This window comes from Leucopleurus acutus (assembly GCF_964270905.1).
Source record: "Leucopleurus acutus genome assembly, chromosome: 3".
In the NCBI taxonomy this organism is placed as follows: Eukaryota; Metazoa; Chordata; class Mammalia; order Artiodactyla; family Delphinidae; genus Leucopleurus; species Leucopleurus acutus.
Genome location: NC_139145.1, coordinates 50961512 through 50977392, shown reverse-complemented (window position 1 = coordinate 50977392; position 15881 = coordinate 50961512).

Below are 15881 nucleotides of genomic sequence, written 5' to 3'. Positions count from 1 at the left end.
AAATTCAACCCATATTTCTCCATCATCAGTATCACATCATTATCATTAAACATTTATTGTCTCCCTGGGATATGTTTCACCATCAGGGGTTGCAAACTCCTGTGTCTACAAGGGCCAAGCAAATGAGTAAGTTAGTGGAGTTGGCTGGGTGACACAAGCTTTATAGGGGTCAGGGAAACAACAGGAAGAGGTACAGCCCTGATGCACAGGAGCGGACATGCCCAGTCTAAAGAGGAAAGCCCTGCTTTACCGTTAGAAAATAAGAAACACGGTTAGAAAATAAGAAACACGATGTGAAATATGACCAGACCCGATTTGGCATGGAAACCAGAAATCTACATCTTAAGTGAAATATCCCCATTTTTTAATGTTGGAAAGATAAATCAAAATGATATTTGAAACACTGTGTGGGCCAGTACTTTAGTGCAAACAAACTTTCCTGCAGGCCAAGTCCAGCCCAAGGGCCTCTGCTTTGCAACCTCAGGTGTAAATACTAATTCTTCCCCTTGGAGAGTTCACAGTTTAGTTGGAGTAGTGAGTTATGCACTTGGGTTATACATTTCAAGGGAAAACATGGTGGGATCCATTGAGAGATAAGAACAAAGTGGAATATATTGAAACTTTTACTCATTCAACATGCATTTATCACCTGCCATATTCCAGGCATTGTTCTAGGTAGTGGAGATTCATCAGTGAAAAGAACAGATGAAATCCTTTGCCCTCAAGGATCTTATAGTCCAGTGAGAGGATAAAGATAGTGAAAAATCACAAATAAATAAGTAATGTAGTGAGTTATAAGAGGATATGTACTATTTTTTTTTTGCAGTACGCGGGCCTCTCACTGCTGTGGCCTCTCCCGTTGCGGAGCACAGGCTCCGGACGCGCAGGCCCAGCGGCCACGGCTCACGGGCCCAGCCGCTCCGCGGCATGTGGGATCCTCCCGGACTGGGGCACGGACCCATGTCCCCTGCATTGGCAGGCAGACCCTCAACCACTGCACCACCAGGGAAGCCCCTATTTTTTTTTTAAGTAAAAAAAAATAAAGACTGGAACTGCCAGGGTAGAGGGGCTGCAATTTTTATGAATATTAGGACAGAGAGAGATGTGGTCACTGAGAAGGTGACAACTGAGGAGAGATTTAAGGACATGAGAAGGGATGCATGAATATCCGGGAGAACAGCATGCCAGCAAAGGGAAGATCCGGTGCAAAGACCCTGAGGCAGGAGTGTGCCTAGCATGCTAGAGGAAGCCCAGAGTGGAAAGTGTTGCTTGAACAGAGTGAGCCAAGGTGAGGAAGTGATCAAGTTATATAGAAAGCAGAGAGCACCTTCAAAAGGAGTAATTGAAGAGTGTTAAGTAAAAAGGCTATTTACAAAGTTGGTCACAGAGTTAAGATAAATCAGCAAGGTCAGGACCTGGAGAGGTAGCAGTAGCTGGATAGCTTTAGCACTCCTGGGCCAGAAGGGGGCAGCAGAGAGCAGGATTTCTGGACCTGGGAGGGCTGGCTGTAGGAGAGGGCTGCTGGCAGATGTGGTCTTTGGTAAAGCAACACAGTCATGGCCACAACCAGGATTAGCAAGAAAAGAAACAGAGGACTAAATACCCCAACGTCTCTCAGTTCCCGTTTCCCCATCCTGTACCAGTGCCTGCCTGATCAACTGATCAACTCCAAGCCAAAAGCAGTGAAGCATGTTTGAGGATTCCTGTGGCCAGTCTCCTGGCAAAGAGAGGAGAGTGGAAAAGGCTGGAGAATGAATCTACAGGGACAAAAGGAGAATGTACAGGACAGAGAGTAGTGGGAAATGAAGTCAGAGAGATATGACTCTGGTTTTAATGTCAGCTTTTACTCTAAGTGAAAGGTGGAGCCACTGCAGGATTTTTAGCATAAGATTGATATGATTTGACCTTTAATTTATAAAGAATCACTCTGGCTGCTCTATAGAAATTGACTGTGGCTGAGAGAAAGACAGGGGTACAGACTATTGGCCCTGACTTGGACCATAGTGGTAAGCAGTGGAGGTGGTGAGAAGTGTTCTGATTGTGCATATATCCAAGTAGATCCAAAAGATTTCTATATGGATTGAGTGTAGGATGTAAGAGAAAGAGAAGCATCAAAAGTGACTAATGTTTTTATACAAGCAGCTCATGCAGCTCAATAACAAAAAAACAAACAACCCAATCCAAAAATGGGCAGAAGACCTAAATAGATATTTCTCCAAAGAAGATATACAGATTGACAGCAAACACATGAAAGGATGCTCAACATCATTAATCATTAGAGAAATGCAAATCAAAACTACAATGAGATATCATCTCACATAGGTCAGAATGGCCATCAATCAAAAAATCTACAAACAGTAAATGCTGTATAGGGTGTGGAGAAAAGGGAGCCCTCTTGCACTGTTGGTGGGAATATAAATTGATACAGCCACTGTGGAGAACAGTAAAAAGGTTCCTTAAAAAACTAAAAATAGAACTACCATACGACCCAGCAATCCCACTACTGGGCATATAGCCTGAGAAAACCTTAATTCAAAAAGAGTCATGTACCACAATGTTCATTGCAGCTCTGTTTACAATAGCCAGGACATGGAAGCAACCTAAGTGTCCATCAACAGATGAATGGATAAAGATGTGGCACATATATACAATGGAATATTACTCAGCCATAAAAAGAAATGAAATTGAGTTATTTGTAGTGAGGTAGATGGACCTAGAGTCTGTCATACTGAGTGAAGTAAGTCAGAAAGAGGAAAACAAATACCATATGCTAACACATATATATGTAATCTAAAAAAAAAAATGTTCTGAAGAACATAGGGGCAGGACAGGAATAAAGGCGCAGACATAGAGAATGGACTTGAGGACACGGGGAGGGGGAAGGGTAAGCTGGGATGAAGTGAGAGAGTGGCATGGACATATATATACTACCAAATGTAAAATAGATAGCTAGTGGGAAGCAACCACATAGCACAGGGAGATCAGCTCAGTGCTTTGTGACCACCTAGAGGGATGGGATAGAGAGGGTGGGAGGGAGATGCAAGAGGGGGGAAATATGGGGATATATGTATGCATATAGCTGATTCACTTTTTTATACAGCAGAAACTAACACACCATTGTAAAGCAATTATACTCCAATAAAGATGTTAAAAAAAAAGTGACTAATGTTTTGGTCTGAGCACCTAGAAAAATGGAGTTGTCTTTAACTGAGATAGGAGAACCTGCAGGTGAAGCTAATTTAACGGAGGGATGGGTGGGTGGGTGGGCGATGGACATGTTAAGTTTGAGTCTATTAGATGTCCAAATGAAGATGCTAAGTAGACAGTAGAATAGACTAGTTTGGAGTTCATAAGAAAGATCTGAACTAAAAATGTAAATTTGGGAATCATCAACAGAGGAATATATTGAAAATATGAGGTGGAAGAAACACTTCCAAATGGGAAAAAAAGACGGCTTCATGGGAGGGGCGTGGCATGTAATGTGCATCTTGAAGGATAGAATTTTTTTTTTCTTCCTCTCCCTCCTCTTTTGAACGATAGAATTTTGACAGCAGAAATAAATGAGAAAAGCATTCCAAGTGGAGGGAAAGCCACTAGTAATAATGCCAGGATAGGAAACTGGAGGCATGTTTGGGGAAGGCCAGTAGAGTTGGGAGGGGCTGTAGCCTTGCTGTTCAAGGAAGTCAGGGCAGAAATGGAACTAGAGCGTGGTTCCTCGCTTCTAGTTCATTCATGCATTTGTCATATACTCACCAAACAATTATTTACCACCTACTTGGCCTAGGAGCTATGCTCTGTTCTGAATATTATAATAAAAACACTTAATGAGCAGTAATTATGTACTCCATGCAAAAAACAAAACTTCACCATCAACAAAATGAAAAGGCAACTTGTGGAATGGGAGAAATTATTTGCAAGTCATATATCTGATAAGGGGATGATATCCAAAATATATAAAGAACTCATACAACTCAATAGCAAAAAAAAAACCCCAAAGAATTCAACTTAAAAATGGGCAGAGGAACTGAATAGACATTTTTCCAAAGAAGACATACAAATGATCAACAGATACATGAGAAGATGCTAACATCACTCTTCATTAGGGAAATACAAATTAAAACCACAATAAGATATCACCTCACACTTGTTAGAGTGGCCAGCATCAAGAAGACAAGAGATTAAAAAATTCTGGCATGGATGCAGAGAAAAGGGAATCCTTGTGCAGTGTTTGTGGGAATGTAAATTGGTGCTGGCACTGCAGAAAACAGTATAGAGGTTCCTGAAAAAATTAAAAATAAAACTACCATATGATCCAGCAATTCCACTTCTGGGTACATATCTGAAGTAAATTGTCACTCCTTGAAAAGATAACTGCACCCCCATGTTGATTATAGCATTGTTTACAATAGCCAAGACCTGGGAACAAGTTAGATGTCCACTGACAGATAAATGGAAAATGTTGATGTATGTAATGGAATGTTATTCAGCTATGAACGAGAAGGGAATCCTCCCATTTGTGACGAGATGGATGGACCTTGAGGGCATTATGCTAACTGAAATGAGTCAGACAAAGACAAATACTGTATGATCTTACTTATATGTGGAGTCCAGAAAAGCCAAACTCATGGAAACAGAGAACAGACTGGTGGTTGCCAGAGGTAGGGGATGATGGGGTGGGCAACATAGGTCACAGTGGTCATAAAGTACAAGCATCTAGTTATAAGATAAATAAGTCCGGGGATGTAATGTATGGCATGGTGACTATAGTTAACAATGCTGTTTTGTATATTTGAAAGTTGCTAAGAGAGTAGATCTTAAAAGTTCTCATCACAAGAAAAAATATTTTGTAACTATGTGGGGTGATGAATGTTGACTAGACTTATTGTGGTGATCATTTTGCAATATATACAAATAATTCATTATTTTGTACACCTAAAACTAATACAATGTTATATGTCACCTGTAGCTCAATAAAACTGGCAAAAATGTAATTTAAAAAAAGAAAAATAGAAGGACAGTAAAAACCAAAAAGTAACTATATTTACAGAACACCAACTTTGTGCTGGATGCTTTTCTGGGCACTAGGCATAGACCAAGAAATGAAATGGACCAAGATCCCTACTATTGTGTAACTTTCAGAGTGAAGTTTGTCCAGCTTTAGCAAAGACCCACCTGGCAAGAAGGGGCCCTTTCTGAAGGCTCACCTACAGCCCTAGTCCAACGGCCGCTTATCTCTCAACTATTTTCTACTCTGCCTTCCACGTCAAGACTCCCAGATGCCAATTCTTTGGTTTTTACAACTAATGTTTTATTTAAAATTTTATATTTTCATGATGAAAACTTTTTATATTATGTGTAATAATATAAATACATTTTGATCAATTAAGTAAAAAACAAAAGAAAAGGATCTTCACTTAATCCTTACAGTGCCCCATAAGAAATATACTAACATTATCTTTAGTTTAGAGATCAGCAAGCTAAGAGTCTGGGTGACTCACCCCAGCTTACCCGCTCACTGGGCACAGCAGAGTCAGGGCTTGAGCCCAGGAGGGGAAATGCGGGGCCCTGGTCCTCACCACTCTGGTCAGTGCCCGAAGCTCTGCCAGGAGGACTGATCTGCGTCTGTGCGGTGTAGACACGCGGCCGTCACAGGTGCAGATAGGTCACCACACCACGGGCAAGGTGACGCCCAGACTTTCCTCTGCAAGGGGTGAAAGTGAGCCCTTGCCAGGGGTCAGCTGAGGAACTAGCCCAGCAGCTAGGGAGGAGGCCTGGCTGCTGACCTGCTGACTGGGGCAGAGGTCACCACGCTGCCAGCTCTGACCTCACCCAGGACTGCTGACTGCTCTTTCCAAAACGTCAGTTTCCTGTTTCTTGGCTCCCACATCCAACCTGGGGTCAAGGGCAGGCAACCGACGCCTCACCCTGGAAGGTGAGCCGTGAAAGTGTCCTTACAGTAACGTGTCCACTCCCCAACCCCAGTTAAAGATAAAGAAACTGAGCCCTAGGGCTTCCCTGGTGGTGCAGTGGTTGAGAGTCCGCCTGCCAATGCAGGGGACATGGGTTCGTGCCCCGGTCCGGGAAGATCCCACATGCCGCGGAGCGGCTGGGCCCGTGAGCCATGGCCACTGAGACTGCGCGTCCAGAGCTCCGCAACGGGAGAGGCCACAACGGTAAGAGGCCCGCGTACCGCATAAAAGAAACCGAGCCCCATAAAGACTAAGTCATTCGTTCAACACTTTTAGGCAATTTTGTGGCAAAGCCTCCCTCAGACCTCAAACCTCAGGACTCTCAGTTCAGCATGCTTCCACAAAACATGACAAATTAATCAGTTCATGTTTTAAAAGTAGATTCCCTAGTGAGCAGGCTGGGATAGGATGGGGTGTGTGTGTATGTTTGCCAAGTACAAGCCCAGGGTCTGACACTCCCCACCCCTCCCAGGGAAGAGAATTTCTCCTCAGTCCAGCTTATCTTGAAGAGGAAGTCTGGTTTTCAGGGAATGGGAGAGCAAGGGGGAGCCCTTCCATCCAGCGAGTCCACCTCAGGTGTCTTTCCTGGGCACCTGGGCACCCACAGCCCGTGCAGCAGCATGGCTGGAAATAGTGAGAAATGGAAGGAACCTAAATGCCCATCAGTGTGGAGGTGGGCAAATATGATGGTGCATTTAGTCAGCAGTGAAAAAGCATGAAGCAGGTCTAGATAGAGAGTCAAGGGAAGACCTCTAAGACATACTCTGAGGCAAAGACTGAAGAAACCTGTATATAGCACATACGGTGTGGTCCCATTTACGTACAGAAGCACACTATATATGTGACTTCGGCTGTATAGGAAAGGGCTCACATTGCCTGAGGATAGCGATTTGTTCATTCATTCCACAGATGCGCATCGAGTGCCCTCCCTGTGCCCCTCACTGCGCTGGATGAGGGATCAGCAGTGAGCAGGGCAGACAACATCCTGGTCTCCTGTAGCCCGGTGAGGGGGTGGGGGTAGGAGAAGGGATAACCGTACCCTTTTTTTTTTAAGAACTCTGTATTATTTGAGGTTTTTAGCACCTATAATTTACTTGTGAATGTGTCATTGTAAATATGTAAATAAACAAAAGAAGAAGGTGGTTGGAGACAAGAAGAGGAGGAGAAATTCATAGCTAAGTGTGGGGTGGCAGAGGTGACCTTGGAAAGGAAGCACGAGGTGTCTCCTTAAAGGATTACAGCACAACAGGCGATCAAAATCTCTGGAGAGAAGGTCAATGGAAATTTTTTATATACCTCCTAGACGATTTTGATTAGCTGAAATTTTGGCAAATACTGTCCCAGGGGTTCCTTTCACAGGGATGAGGGACAGAGTATAGACTTCAGGGATCTTTCAATGACTAGCTCTCCTTTCTTAATCTTCTGATCCACGCCAGAATTAAAGACTTAACCAGCAGGGGAGTAGCACAGGCAGGGCATTTGAGCTGCAGAAAAAATAATCACACCTGAGCAAACTATGGTCGTACCACAACCCCAGGCTTCTAAGTCATTCCGAGAATTATTTTAACTAAATGAGATTTGGGGTCCTAACCTCTGATATGATGTGCATCCCATATATGTAACACTACATTGGCGTGAAGCAACGGAAGGTGTTTTGGTGAGTGCTTTATTTTTCATTACCTAATTCCAGTATTTCTCAACCAGGGGCAGTTTTGCCTTCAGGGGGACATTTGATAATATTGGGAGACATCTTTGGTTGTCACAGCTGGCCACTGCCTTCCAGTGGGTAGAGGCCAGAGATGCTGCTACACATCCTGCAATGCACAGGACAGTCCCCATAGAAAAGAATTATCCAGCCCAAAATATCAGTGGTGCCACTGTGAAGAAACCCTGCCCTATTCCATCCACTCATACTGATCCATATCTTTGGCAACTTATCGAATAATTATTCGAATATTTCCACAGATCAGGGGAAAGAGATTATAGGCAGTTATTCAAATTGGACACCTTAGAGTTCTTGCTTTCCTTTGAGCAGGAGATTTAGTAGCTAAGGGGTCCCATGGTTGGGTTTGAATGCCAGTTCTGTCACTGACAAGGTGGATGAAAATGGACATGTTGTGCAAAATGTCTCAATTTTCATTTCCTCAGGTGTCAAATGACTATAAGCCCCATGAGGGCAGGGACTGTCTCTATTTGGGGCAGCAAAGTATACATATTCTCCTGGCACATAGCAAGTGCTTGTGTGTTTATAGAAGGAATGAATGGTATCTTTGTTATAAACATAATCATTTTTTGAAATCATTGCTACTTTTAAAATCTTAATTAGAAACTTGAGTGTTAGGGATTATTTTTATTAACTGCACCTTGTCCTAGCAGAGCCAGACCTCACTGCATGATATGCATTAAATCCTGTACTACACGTGTACAAGTATCGGTAGGGGGAAAGACTGTAGGTTCTAGCATCAGACAGCCTGGGTTTCAATCTGAGCTCCACTCCTACATGAGCTTAGACGCTTGATTGACCCTAAGTCTCAAACTCTCCATCTGAAAAATGGGGTAATAACAATTCCTACCTCATAGGGCGCTTGGAAAAATTTAAGTTAAGTGAGATAATGTCTGCAAAGCCCTTAGCCCAGTGCTTGGCACACAGCAGTCTCTCAGTAAAAGGAAGCTTTATAATGCTTTTGGCCTCCAGCCTCCAAATCAAGGGCACCTTGCTCAGTTACCTCTCCAATGAGAAGTAAAGACACAGTACTGAAGTCAGAATCTGGCCCCAGAGACCAAGCTGACTCAGCTCCTTTCTGCTGCATGGGAATTCAGGGACTCACCCTTCTTACTCCCCACTCCATGTACCTGAACGAGCGGTTTTGGAACAAAAATTCCATATTCTTCTGTATACCCACTTAGTCATATTCAAAATACGGCCCCAATGACTAGATACACAGAATTTTCATTCTGCTAAAAGGCCAAAGGACACTAATAAAGATGTCAACGCTGAAAATTGTTTGGAGAGCAAAGAAACAAATGAGGAGAGAAAACTGCAGCCTTTGATTCGATAATGAATTTTGCATAAAGGGCTCCGTATTACAGTGCACTAGAGACCATGCTGCCACACACTCTGCATTCCATTTTTTATGAGAAAGAGGAAAATGGGGAAAAAAACAACACTAAATTGATATTAAGGGCATATTAAAGACAGTGTATTCAAGCATATATCTTGATTTGAGCACATGGACCCAAACCATTTATATTTTATAGCTTAGCAAAAGCTTGGAGCTGAAAAGAAGCATCTAGTCCAATCCCTTCATCTTCCAGATGAGCAAATTAAAGCATCTGGGCATTAAGTCACAAGCCCCACACCTTCAGCCTTGTGGTGGCCAACTTGGGAAGAGGAGCCATGGGGCTTGTCCCTTGGTCCAATCCGGCCTGACGCAGGGATTCAACTCCAGACTGGAGGGGACTGGAAGGAAACTTGGGTCCTTCTTCTCCAAGTGCACTCTTCTCACTGGGCTTGTAAAGGTTGCACGTTCCCATAATCTTTACTGAGCACTTACTATGTGCCAGACACTATTCTTGGTACATGAGCTCCAGAGGAGGACAGGACAGGTGCCTGCTCCTAATGCCCCTAGCTTCCAGTGGACGACACAGTGGGTAAAAGTGCACAAACAAATTGAACAACATAACTTCCAGTGGTGTCCATTCTCTGGGGAAAATAAAACAGCACACTGTGACAGAGAGGGACTGCCAGGGAAGGATGACTTGGAAAGCCTCTCGAGGAGGAAACTTTCACTAGAGATAAGTCCGGAACCACAAGAATGTCCAGTCACATGGACATTGGAGGGAAGAAGTTCAGATCAGAAGGAACAGCAGCATGAACGCCCAGGGCAAGGGTGGGAGGCAGGGTGCACAGACAGGAAGCCTGTGTGGGTAGAACAGGGTGAGTGAGGGGGAGATGCCAGGAGAGAAGGTCAGAGCCTGGGCAAGGCAGCCTGCTGGGACTGCAGGTACTGGCCCGACATCCCCCTGGAATATGGAAGCAGGGCTGAGGTTTGAACTGGAGCCTCCAGGCTCACGGTTTTTATAGTTCTGTGATGGGCAGACCTTCCCATCATGTTGAGTCACCAGGTCAGTTACGGGAGGACCCTGCGGCACTGGACTCTGGCCACGCTATGCTCACTCTCAGGACCTGGCATGGAACAGGCCTCCAAAGGCCAAGGGAGCCCCCAGGAGCAGAGTGACCAGACAGCATGGCGATGGAAAGTGGACCCTCCCTTCCCATTAGTCACCATGACCCATACAACGTCAGTCAATCATGAATCAGCCCTGCCAACCCAGAGGAAGGGCTCAATAGACCCTGAAGATAATTTTTTTAATCATTATTATTAATTTTTAATCATACAGGAACTCATGAATACGTTTCTTTAAAAAGAAAAAAAAGAAAGAAATGAAATAAAATAAAACATGGTCCCTAAGGCTTATGTCCCCTAAACTCCCCTACTCCAATCCTGGTCATCTTGTCAGCCCTGCACCTCTGTCCCACCTAGAGCTGAATACTGTTATTATCAGTTAAGTGGGAAGCCTTCCAGACCATTTCTTATGCCTTAAAATGCATATGTGTTTACTCCTGGAAAAAGATAGTGGGATTTTTATGGGTTCATCTTAATAAATTGTAGCATACTGTATGTAGTGGCTCTGCAATTTGTTTTTGCCCCCCACCAGAAAATAGGTCTTGAATAGCTATTCAGGTTATATAAACACCTACCTCATTTTTGCTAATTGCTGTGTAATATTCCTTGGTATGATATGCCACAACCTCCCTATGGATTGTCATTTAAACTGTTTCCCGTTCTCTTTGTATTACAAATGAAATAATGCTGCAATGGGATTTCCTTTCTGTCCCCTTTGTGGGCATTCCTCTATGACAGAAGGAGGACTTTACTCTTAGATGCAATTCCCAAATGGAAGAAAATCAGTCATGAGAATTTCTAGCAACCTAGTGGTCATCTAGACCCCGGAGACCTTTCCTCACCGTTAGTTCACTGCATGACGTTAGCCAATTCCCACCGCCTTTGGGACTCCATAGGAGGAGGAACTTATTTTTGATGAATACTAAGAGCTCTCACAGTAATAGCGATCTAAACCTTGATGATCCCAGGTAGTGAACCTGTAGGTTTCTCTCACAAGTAGAGGTTTGATTCCCTTTCAGAGGTTATAAGGTGTTGCAGGAGGCCCATGGATTGCAATGTATCACTCCAGGCAGTGGCATGCACTCTAATGGTGTTCCTGGGGAAATGTCTAGTGCACACATACTGCTGAGTTCTGCTTGCCCTTTTCCGTGGCCTTCCTGGATATCAAGGGATATGATGTCACCTTTTGCAAATTCTGAGTAAATAACTGAGCTTGAATCGCTAAGTTATAATGAGATGAGGGAAAAATAATCACTACTTACTCTGCGTACACTTTAATTTACAAAGCACACAGTTTCTCATTTCATTCCTGGAACAACTTTGAGATACACACAAGAAAGGGAGAATTATAATACATATAATAATGTTTAATGGACGCTGTTATTCATTATAGCTGAGGAGGCTGAGACAACAAGAATCAATTAGTTGCCCAAGGTCACATAGCTAGGACGTGAGAGCAAACCTGGAACCCAGGTCTTCTGATTCCCAGTCCTTTTCTTGTGCACAGGGTAGCATTGTTCTTCCCAGCTGTGTAGCTGTGAAGACCCATTTGTAATCCTTAATTCTGGGAAAGGCATGCATCCTCAGCAGATTCTAAAGGGCTTAGTGGAAGACCATATTCAGAGATAGAATTCAGTTCTTTTTTAAAAAAATATTTATTTTTTAAATTGAAGTATAGTTGATTTACTATGTAGTGCCAATCTCTGCTGTACAGCAAAGTGACTCAGTTATACACATATAGACATTCTTTTTTTTTTTAAAATGGAATTTAGCTCTTAAAGAGCCAAGTGAATAAAGAGAGAAGAGAACCAAAATTGGGGGAAGAGGCCATGGGAGCTAATGTAACTGAGCTCTAAGAAGAGGTGAATAAGTCCATGTTGTCTGAGAGGCTTTTACTCCACCCATTAATTAAAGATACTTTCTGGGATACTTTAGCTAGCTGGTCACGGAAGGCCTCTCTAGGGAAGTGGCAATTAAGCTAAGACCTAGAGGATGAGGAGATTCTAGCTTTGCAAAGAAACAGGAGAAAAGCAAACCAGGTATAGGGAACAAAGAGCATGTGTGCAGTTTCCAAGATGGACAAACTCACTGAAAGGCCAAGGAATCCCTCTGTGCTGGGAGCCAAAGGGAGGGAGGGTCTAAGATAAGGGGGCCCCCTTAATGACTGATCTGAGCCCAGAGGGTGACTTCCAGGAGAAGATGAGACTTGAGGGAATCTTAAGGAAATGACTGACTTTATCTAAGGGAAGCACAGCAGAAGAGGGCACTACCAGCAGAACCGTAGGCAGAAGAGAAATTATTGGTGAATAATAATTGGGTAAGACAATCTCTTAATCCGTAAAGTGGAAGAGTAGGATAGGTTCACTGAGGTCCCTTCTAGGTTGTACCAACACGGAAACTGAGCCCAGAGAAGGCTGGCCAAGGGAACGGCAGGCCTGAGTCCAGCTCTCATGTCTCCCAGATTCCCATCCGGAGCTGGCTCCACCCCAGCTCCTTGCTTCTGCCGGCAGGGTGGCTGTCAGGAAGGAGGTTCAAGCTGCGGTCGGATGTGAGCTTGAGTCCTCAGCAGAACCCTGCAGTGGGACCGTCTGCCCGGAGCCCCCCGCAGCCAGCGCTGCAGCCCCCGACACTCTGATCTCAAAGCCAGTTCCTTTGTTCCCCCCCGAAGCGTCCCAAAGACCTCAGGAACCCCTTTGATTTTTTTTTTTTTTTAACATTTCTCCACAAAACAATATGAGGAACAAGAGGAAAAGCATGGCCCCCATCACAAAGCTGTCTCAGAAAAACAGGCCTGTGTCCTGCCAATTCCACTTAGTTTTGGGAGCTTCCCCAGGAAGAAAAGAGGTGCAGACATGGGGTTAGGAATTACCACACCTCTCCTGGGGGGAAGATGACTCTTCACTCAGACCTGGGTCTCATCACAAACCTGGGGGATCAAGGGTCCCTGCACCAGCCTAGAACATGGTCAGACCTTCTGCCAAACTCCAACCACAGGACACTCAAATGCTTAGAACCAATAGCATTAGAGTGAAAGGAACCTCAGAACTCATGTGGTCCAGTCTTCCATTTGTAGATGTAGAAACTCTGGCCCAGAGAGTGTCACCTTACCAGTCAGTCTGGTTGTTCCAAAGCAAGTAAGAGCCAGGTGTATGAGCACGTACTGGATGCCTGACATGGTGCTAAGTCGTTATATCTGTCATTGCTGTTGATGCTCTCAGTGAGGGAGGTATTGCTATAATCTCAGCTTTACATGCTAAGAAGCTATGGCCTAGAGAGGTTAAGTCACTTCCCTAAGGTCACACAGCTGTGAAGAGCAGAGTCAGGACTCTAATTCACACCATTTTATTCCACCGCCTCCAGGCTAATTCACATCCTGCTGCGTCAGGACTGTAAGCAGGACCTCCAACCTCCCAGCCCAGTGGAGCCACTTCCGTTCCAGGTCCATTAATCCTGAACGTGGTCTTGACTATTTGCATTCCACTCAGCTCTTCCACAAAGAAGCCTTGAGACCCATCACTTGTGTGCTGTCCTGCCTCCCCCACGGACCTATGATTCTCTTTTGCCGCTTAATTCTGCACCCTCTCCTTCCCCCAGCCCTACACCAAATCATGGTGGTGGTTCCTTCCTCTTTAGCCTCAGCTCAAATGTCACCTGTTAGGGAGACACCCATCCCTTAGTGTCCATGATTGCCCCCTCTTCTCTTACTTTGCAGATTGCAATAATAAGTCTGTGTGTTTATGTATTGTGTCCTCCCCACTGTTCCTGGCCACACAGTGCTTGGCATGGAAGAAACACTCAATCAGAAGTTGTTGAATAAATGAACAAATGAATGAATGAACTAAAAAAGGAAGGCATACCTTAGTTCTTTACATAAATTACTGCCAAAATCTCTCGTCTTACATGTGTCCAAATGATTTTGTTAAACCTACATAATCCAAAATCTCACCTGAACCGAGGGCCTGGTAATTAGGAGTGTGCCCTTCCAGGTCTTTCTCTATGCATTATAGATCTATGTATACATAGCACCTATATAGGATCCCATTTGTGGAAAAAATGGTTTAACTATTTTACATGATATATTTTGTATATGCTGTATGTTCTCTGTATTATATATGTATTATATCATATATAATACAATATACCCACATATATACATTATCCTAAAGAAGGACATACTGTATATATTTTTCTGCAATTTTCTTTTCTTACTTAATCATATACAGTGAAAATCTTCCCTCACTACTGCATGTAGATCTGTCTCATGTCATTAAAAACTACATATTATTTTTCAAATAAAAATAAGTATAGTACTCCCTCTTGGAGGGATATTCAAATAGTCTAGGGATGGCAAGTAGAAACTGTCAGATCACAAGTATCTATCTCTGCCCACTGTTCCCACCTCTCATAGGCCAGAAGGATTTTTGTATTCAAAATGAGGATGGATGAGAGTATACTCATGAATGGCCAGGAGCAGCACAGGAGTGGGGTGAGGGGGGCAGGCTGATGTGGAGGACAGAAGTGTAGGATGGAGCTGGATGGGAACAAGAGAAACGCGACTGGAAAGAAAAGTTGGGGCCTAGGGCCGTGTTAGGCAATAATAGCAATGAGGGGGCAGAAAGTGGAGAGGAGAGCCAGGGACCACCCCAGTTAGGGACAGGAAGTCAGGAAAGAAGGGGGCTCTTTGAGGAGAAGAGAAGCATAGTGGGGGCAGCGGCCTGGGTGAAGCCCCCAAGTTTTCCTCTTTCCCATTATCTGTCTCCCAATGGTTTTGCCACCTGGTTTTCCAACACCAGGAGCATTCGCCTGAGTGAGACTTGTTTATCTCCATTCTGGAGTCATAAAGTTCAAAACAAACTTCCAAACAAAGGGACCCTCTGCTCTGCGGTTCTCAGCTCCATTCTCTTGTGAGGGCAGAGCCAAGATTCTGCTTTCCTGATGATTTTCACAGCTGATTCCACCAAGGATCCCACCCCCAGCTTCCTCCTGCGTCCTTCCTGGCTGCCTCTGATTGTTGTGGACATCCTCACGGGTATTGCTTTTTTAGCCTCTTTTAACCCTTTTCTTCCTATCCTAATAACTGCGCAGGGAAGATAAGATTGTTTCTCCAACAGAAGCTAATTGGAGCTTTTAGACTGGACCAATGGTCTCTCCAAAGAGCTGAATTCATCGGCACCCAGCTGGATGTAGTATTAAAAGAACCCTAGACAAGAAGAACTGGTCAGTTAAGCCCCCTGTAATTGGAAAATCCTGAGGCATATTTTCATGGCCACCACTCTATGGAAAAGCCCAAAAGTTCTACATCAGTAGAAAATGACAGGGCTGTCTCTGAGGGTAGGTATAAATGAGGGATGATATTAATAATTAGCATACATCGTCTTCATTTGCCAAGCATTACACTGAATATTATCATACACACAACAATCCATGAGGTAGGTACCCTATTATAACCATTTTACAGATGAAGAATTTAAGGCTTATAGAGGCTGAGTCTCTTGCTAGTAAACGATGGAGCTAAGACTGAAAATCAGCCAGGCTGGAAACTGCTCCTGAGCTCTTAACCAAGCCACCGTCTGGTTTACCTAATTCACACTTGGCTTAGTTAGTTACCGTCTATCCTCACTCCTCCCCAAAGATTTATGCTCCAGGAGGCCAGGGTCCTTGTCTGTCTTCTTGTATCCCCAGCTGTCAGCACAGGGCCTAGCACCGAGTAGACACACAATAAATG